The following is a 6531-nucleotide window of genomic DNA, read 5'->3' on the forward strand; positions in this document are numbered from 1 at the left end:
CCGGATATGCTAAATATTCGTATGCCCCTTCATGCTTCAGCCACCATTCCAGAGGACATACTTCCATGCTGATGATGCTCATTTTAAAAAAAAGCATTAATTAAATTTTGTGACACAAATCTCCCCAAAGGAGTTCAATGTCCAGTGCTCTGTTTTACCCGCATTCTGCCATATATTTCATGTTATAGCAGTTTCGGATGATGATCCAACACATGTTCATTTTAAGAAGACTTTCGCTGCAGATTTGACAAAACGCAAAGAAGTTACCAATGTGAGATTTCTAAGGATAGCTACAGCACTCGATCCAAGGTTTAAGAATTTTTGAAGTGCCTTCCAAAATCTGAGGGATGAGGTGTGGAGCATGCTTTCAGAAGGCTTAAAATAGCAACACTCCGATGTGGAAACTACAGAACCCGAACCACCAAAGAAGAAAATCAACCTTCTGCTGGTGGCATCTGACTCTTTTTATAATGAAAATGAACATGTGTCAGTCCACACTGCTTTGGATTGTTATTGAGCAGAACCCGTTGTCGGCATGGACGCACATCCCCTGGAATGGTGGTTGAAGCATGAAGGGACATACGAATCTTTAGCACATCTGGCACGTAAATATCTAACACTGGCTAGAACAGTACCATGAGAATGCCTGTTCTCACTTTCAGGTGACACTGTAAACAAGAAGCAGGCAGCATTATCTCCTGCAAATGTAAACAAACTTGTTCAGCCAATCGCTCAGACAAACAAGAAGTAGGACTGAGTGGACTTGCAGAGTCTAACATTTTACATCGTTTTATTTTTGAATGCAGTTTTTTACGAAATTCACATTTGTAAGTTCAACTTTCATGATGAAGAGATTGCACTACAATACTTGTATTAAGTGAATCGAAAAAATACTATTTATTTAGATTTTTACAGTGCAAATACTTGTAATAAAAAAATGTAAAGTGAGCACTGTACACTTTGTATTCTGTGTTGTAATCAAAATCAATATATTTGAAAATGTAGAAAACAGCCAACATATTTAAATAAATGGTATTTTATTATTCTTTAACAGTGCAATTAATTGTGATTAATCTTTTTAATCATGCAATTAATCACAATATTTTAATTGCTTGACAGCCCTCTTATTAATTATATATTAACCTTCTTGGAAATGTTTAAAATAATTGACTTCCCTAATTCTTAAAATCTTTACAATTTTTAAGCTGCAAGGCCAAATTATTAAAAAATAAAGGTAGTGGCCTGAAACTGGGGGCTGTTGACATGCATTGTGAGCTTTTGGCTTAGCTCCTTCACACTTGTTATAGCCTCATTAAAAGTTGCAAAGTCAGTTGCTTCTGTATTGCAGATATTTGGAGAATTGAGTTTACAATGCTGTCTTCCAAAATCAACAGCAAGATTCATAATCCGAAATAAGCAAACAGTCGAATTCTTCAGTATTTGCTTTCAGCAAATGTTCATTCATATTACATGGATCTGTTTGGAACCCAGTTAAATAACAGATCATCCCAAAAGAAAATAACTCCTGCTGCTCATTCAAAGAAAGCCCAGGAAGGGGCTGAATTGTGGGGGACTGGAGAGTCGTGGGTACTATTCCAAGTTGCACCCATAAATCATACTGCCCACGAGAGATGCAAAAATACGATGTGTCAGTATATTGTGCAGATGTTCAAAGTATGATCCTGTGTGATCAAAGTGTGATCATTCTTAGGCCTGGTCTACACTGGGGAGGAGTGGGGATGTGGGATTGATTTCTTTAAGTCAACATACTTAGATCTACTCACCGCGGTGTCTTCACTGTGGTAAGTCGACGGCTGATGCTCCCCCGTTGACTCCGCCTGCGCCTCTCGCTCCGATGGAGTACCGGAGTCGACAGGAGAGTGCTCGGCGGTCGATTTATTGCATCTTCGCTAGACGCGATAAAACGACCCCTGCTGGATTGATTGCTGCCCATCGATACAGCAGGTAATGTAGACAAGCCCTTAGCTTCCCCTTAGTGGGGCTCAGATACCCTTCTGGATGCTGGATTTCTCACAGTTTGCACTCTCTTCATAGAGTTCACCTGCCTGCTGGGCTTTGAAAGCTTGACTTCCCCTCTGTGGGGCTCAGATGGCCCCATGGCTTGTTTGGCTCCAGGCATCCAATGTGGGGACTGCTGAAGTACTCAAGCTTTGCTTAGTACCCAGGCTTAGAATCCTAGAATATCAGGGTTGGAAGGGACCTCAAGAGGTCATCTAGTCCAACCGCCTGCTCAAAGCAGGACCAATCCCCCACTAAATCATCCCAGCCAGGGCTTTGTCAAGCCGGGCCTTAAAAACCTCCAAGGAAGGAGACTCCACCACCTCCCTAGGTAACGCATTCCAGTGCTTCACCACCCTCCTAGTGAAATAGTATTTCCTAATATCCAATCTGGACCTCCCCCACTGCAACTTGAGACCATTGCTCCTTGTTCTGTCATCTGCCACCACTGAGAACAGCCGAGCTCCATCCTCTTTGAAACCCCCCTTCAGGTAGTTGAAGGCTGCTATCAAATCCTCCCTCATTCTTCTCTTCTAGAGACTAAACAATCCCAGTTCCCTCAGCCTCTCCTCATAAGTCATGTGCTCCAGACCCCTAATCATTTTTGTTGCCCTCCGCTGGACTCTTTCCAATTTTTCCACATCCTTCTTGTAGTGTGGGGCCCAAAACTGGACACAGTATTCCAGATGAGGCCTCACCAATGTCGAATAAAGGGGAACAATCACGTTCCTCGATCTGCTGGCAATGCCCCTACTTATACAGCCCAAAATGCTGTTAGTCTTCTTGGCAACAAAAGCACACTGTTGACTCATATCCAGCTTCTTGTCCACTGTGACCCCTAGGTCTTTTTCTGCAGAACTGTTACCTAGCCATTCGGTCCCTAGTCTGTAGCAGTGCGTGGGACTCTTCCGTCCTAAGTGCAGGACTCTGCACTTGTCCTTGTTGAACCTCATCAGGTTTTTTTTGGCCCAATCCTCTAATTTGTCTAGATCTCTCTATATCCGATCCCTACCCTCTAGTGTATCTACCACGCCTCCTAGTTTAGTGTCATCTGCAAACTTGCTAAGAGTGCAGTCCACACCATCCTCCAGATCATTAATAAAGATATTAAACAAAACCGGCCCCAGGGCCGACCCTTGGGGCACTCCACTTGAAACCGGCTGCCAACTAGACATGGAGCCATTGATCACTACCCGTTGAGCCCGACGATCTAGCCAGCTTTCTATCCACCTTACATTCCATTCATCCAGCCCATACTTCCTTAACTTGGCGGCAAGAATACTGTGGGAGACCGTATCAAAAGCTTTGCTAAAGTCGAGGAATAACACATCCACTGCTTTCCCCTCATCCACAGAACCAGTTATCTCATCATAGAAGGCAATTAGGTTAGTCAGGCACGACTTCCCCTTGGTGAATCCATGCTGACTGTTCCTGATCACTTTCCTCTCCTCCAAATGTTTCATAATTGATTCCTTGAGGACCTGCTCCATGATTTTTCCAGGGTCTGAGGTGAGGCTGACTGGCCTGTAGTTCCCCGGATCCTCCTCCTTCCCTTTTTTAAAGATGGGCACTACATTAGCCTTTTTCCAGTCATCTGGGACCTCCCCCGATCGCCATGAGTTTTCAAAAATAATGGCTAATGGCTCTGCAATCTCATCCGCCAACTCCTTTAGCACCCTCGGATGCAGCGCATCCGGCCCCATGGACTTGTGCTCGTCCAGTTTTTCTAAATAGTCCCGAACCACTTCTTTCTCCACAGAGGGCTGGTCACCTTCTCCCCATATTGTGCTGCCCAGTGCAGCAGTCTGGGAGCTGACCTTGTTTGTGAAGACAGAGGCAAAAAAAGCAGTGAGTACATTAGCTTTTTCCACATCCTCAGTCACTAGGTTGCCTCCCTCATTCAGTAAGGGGCCCACACTTTCCTTGACTTTCTTCTTGTTGCTAACATACCTGAAGAAACCCTTCTTGTTACTCTTAACATCTCTTGCTAGCTGCAACTCCAAGTGTGATTTGGTCTTCCTGATTTCACTGCTGCATGCCTGAGCAATATTTTTATACTCCTCCCTGGTCATTTGTCCAATCTTCCACTTCTTGTAAGCTTCTTTTTTGCATTTAAGATCAGCAAGGATTTCACTGTTTAGCCAAGCTGGTCGCCTGCCATATTTACTATTCTTTCTACACATCGGGATGGTTTGTTCCTGCAACCGCAATAAGGATTCTTTAAAATACAGCCAGCTCTCCTGGACCTCTTTGCCCTTCATGTTATTCTCCCAGGGGATCCTGACCAGCTGTTCCCTGAGGGAGTCAAAGTCTGCTTTTCTGAAGTCCAGGGTCCGTATTCTGCTGCTCTCCTTTCTTCCTTGTGTCAGATCCTGAACTCGACCATCTCATGGTCACTGCCTCCCTACTAATTCTTCCCTGTTTGTGAACAGCAGGTCAAGAAAAGCTCTGCCCCTAGTTGGTTCCTCCAGCACTTGCACCAGGAAATTGTCCCCTACACTTTCCAAAAACTTCCTGGATTGTCTGTGCACCGCTGTATTGCTCTCCCAGCAGATATCAGGGTGATTAAAGTCTCCCATGAGAACCAGGGCCTGCGATCTAGCAACTTCTGCTAGTTGCCAGAAGAAAGCCTCGTCCACCTCATCCCCCTGGTTTGGTGGTCTATAGCAGACTCCAACCACGACATCACCTTTGTTGCTCACACTTCTCAACTTTATCCAGAGACTCTCAGGTTTTTCTGCAGTTTCATACCGGAGCTCTGAGCAGTCATACTCCTCTCTTACATACAACGCAACTCCCCCACCTTTTCTGCCCTGCCTGTCCTTCCTGAACAGTTTATCCATCCTTGATAGTACTCCAGTCATGTGAGTTATCCCACCAAGTCTCTGTTATTCCAATCGCATCATAGTTCCCTGACTGTGCCAGGACTTCCAGTTCTCCCTGCTTGTTTCCCAGGCTTCTTGCATTTGTGTATAGGCACTTAAGATAACTCATCGATCGTCCCTCTTTCTCAGTATGAGACAGGAGTCCTCCCCTCTTGAGCTCTCCTGCTTGTGCTTCCTCCCAGGATCCCATTTCCCCACTTACCTCAGGGCTTTGGTCTCCTCCTTCCCCTGGTGAACCTAGTTTAAAGCCCTCCTCACTAGGTTAGCCAGCCTGCTGGCGAAGATGCTCTTCCCTATCTTCGTTAGGTGGATCCCGTCTCTGCCTAGCACTCCTCCTTCTTGGAACACCATCCCATGGTCGAAGAATCCAAAGCCTTCTCTCCGACACCACCTGCATAGCCATTCGTTGACTTCCACGATTCTACGGTCTCTACCCAGGCCTTTTCCTTGCACAGGGAGGATGGACGAGAACACCACTTGCGCCTCAAACTCCTTTATCCTTCTTCCCAGAGCCACATAGTCTGCAGTGATCCGCTCAAGGTCATTCTTGGCAGTATCATTGGTGCCCACGTGGAGAAGCAGGAAGGGGTAGCGATCCGAGGGCTTGATGAGTCTCGGCAGTCTCTCCGTCACATCGTGTATCCTAGCTCCTAGCAAGCAGCAGACCTCTCGGTTTTCCTGGTCGGGACGGCAGATAGATGATTCAGTCCCCCTGAAGAGGGAGTCCCTGACCACCACCACCCTCCTCCTCCTCTTGGGAGTGGTGGTTGTGGAACCCCCATCCCTAGGACAGTGCCTCTTTTTTGCCTTCCAATCGGTGGAGTCTCCTTCTGCTCCCTTCCCTCAGTTGGATCACCCGCTCATGGCACCAAGGTAAGATTTCATGCTCAACAGATTAGACAGACTTTCAAATTATGAGTGTCTATTTCCTTTCTTGTGTGATTTGACCAGCCATGCATGAAATAGTTAATGTAGACATTTAAATTATTATTGGATACTAATGCTCATAAATTAATGGAGATATCCTATCTCCTAGAACTGGAAGGGACCTTGAAAGGTCATTGAGTCCAGCCCCCTGCCTTCACTAGCGGGACCAAGTACTGATTTTTGCCCCAGATCCCTAAGTGGCCCCCTGAAGGATTGAACTCACAACCTTGGGTTTAGCAGGCCAATGCTCAAACCACTGAGCTATCCCTCCCCCTCTTAAATCAATTCTCAGTTTATCCATTACTTACAAATATCTATCTTGGTTTTGATGTCCACTACTTGCTTTTCCTGTTTCTATAAATTTGTTAGAACACATTTTCAAAATGGAACAAAATTTCCAAATTTGTGTTTGAAATTTGTACCATTTTTACATGCACCATACCCTAGAAAGTATGTTAAAATCCACACACAAATCGTTACCTCCTGTTGAACGATAGACAGTTTGCTAAAACATAAAAACAACAAAGCCCTTGCTTGGGTGATTTCTCTAATCCTGCACTGCAGTAAATGAAAGATATTTTTAAATATATTCCCTGCATTGTACAGTGTACATATCCTCCTCACTCATGCTTTTTTTCAGTGGATCTGTGTACTTGCAGTGCATTTTTTTAAAAAGAAACCTGTAGATGGAGCTAAAAAA

Source organism: Malaclemys terrapin, chromosome 5 (genome assembly GCF_027887155.1).
Source record: "Malaclemys terrapin pileata isolate rMalTer1 chromosome 5, rMalTer1.hap1, whole genome shotgun sequence".
NCBI lineage: Eukaryota > Metazoa > Chordata > Testudines > Emydidae > Malaclemys > Malaclemys terrapin.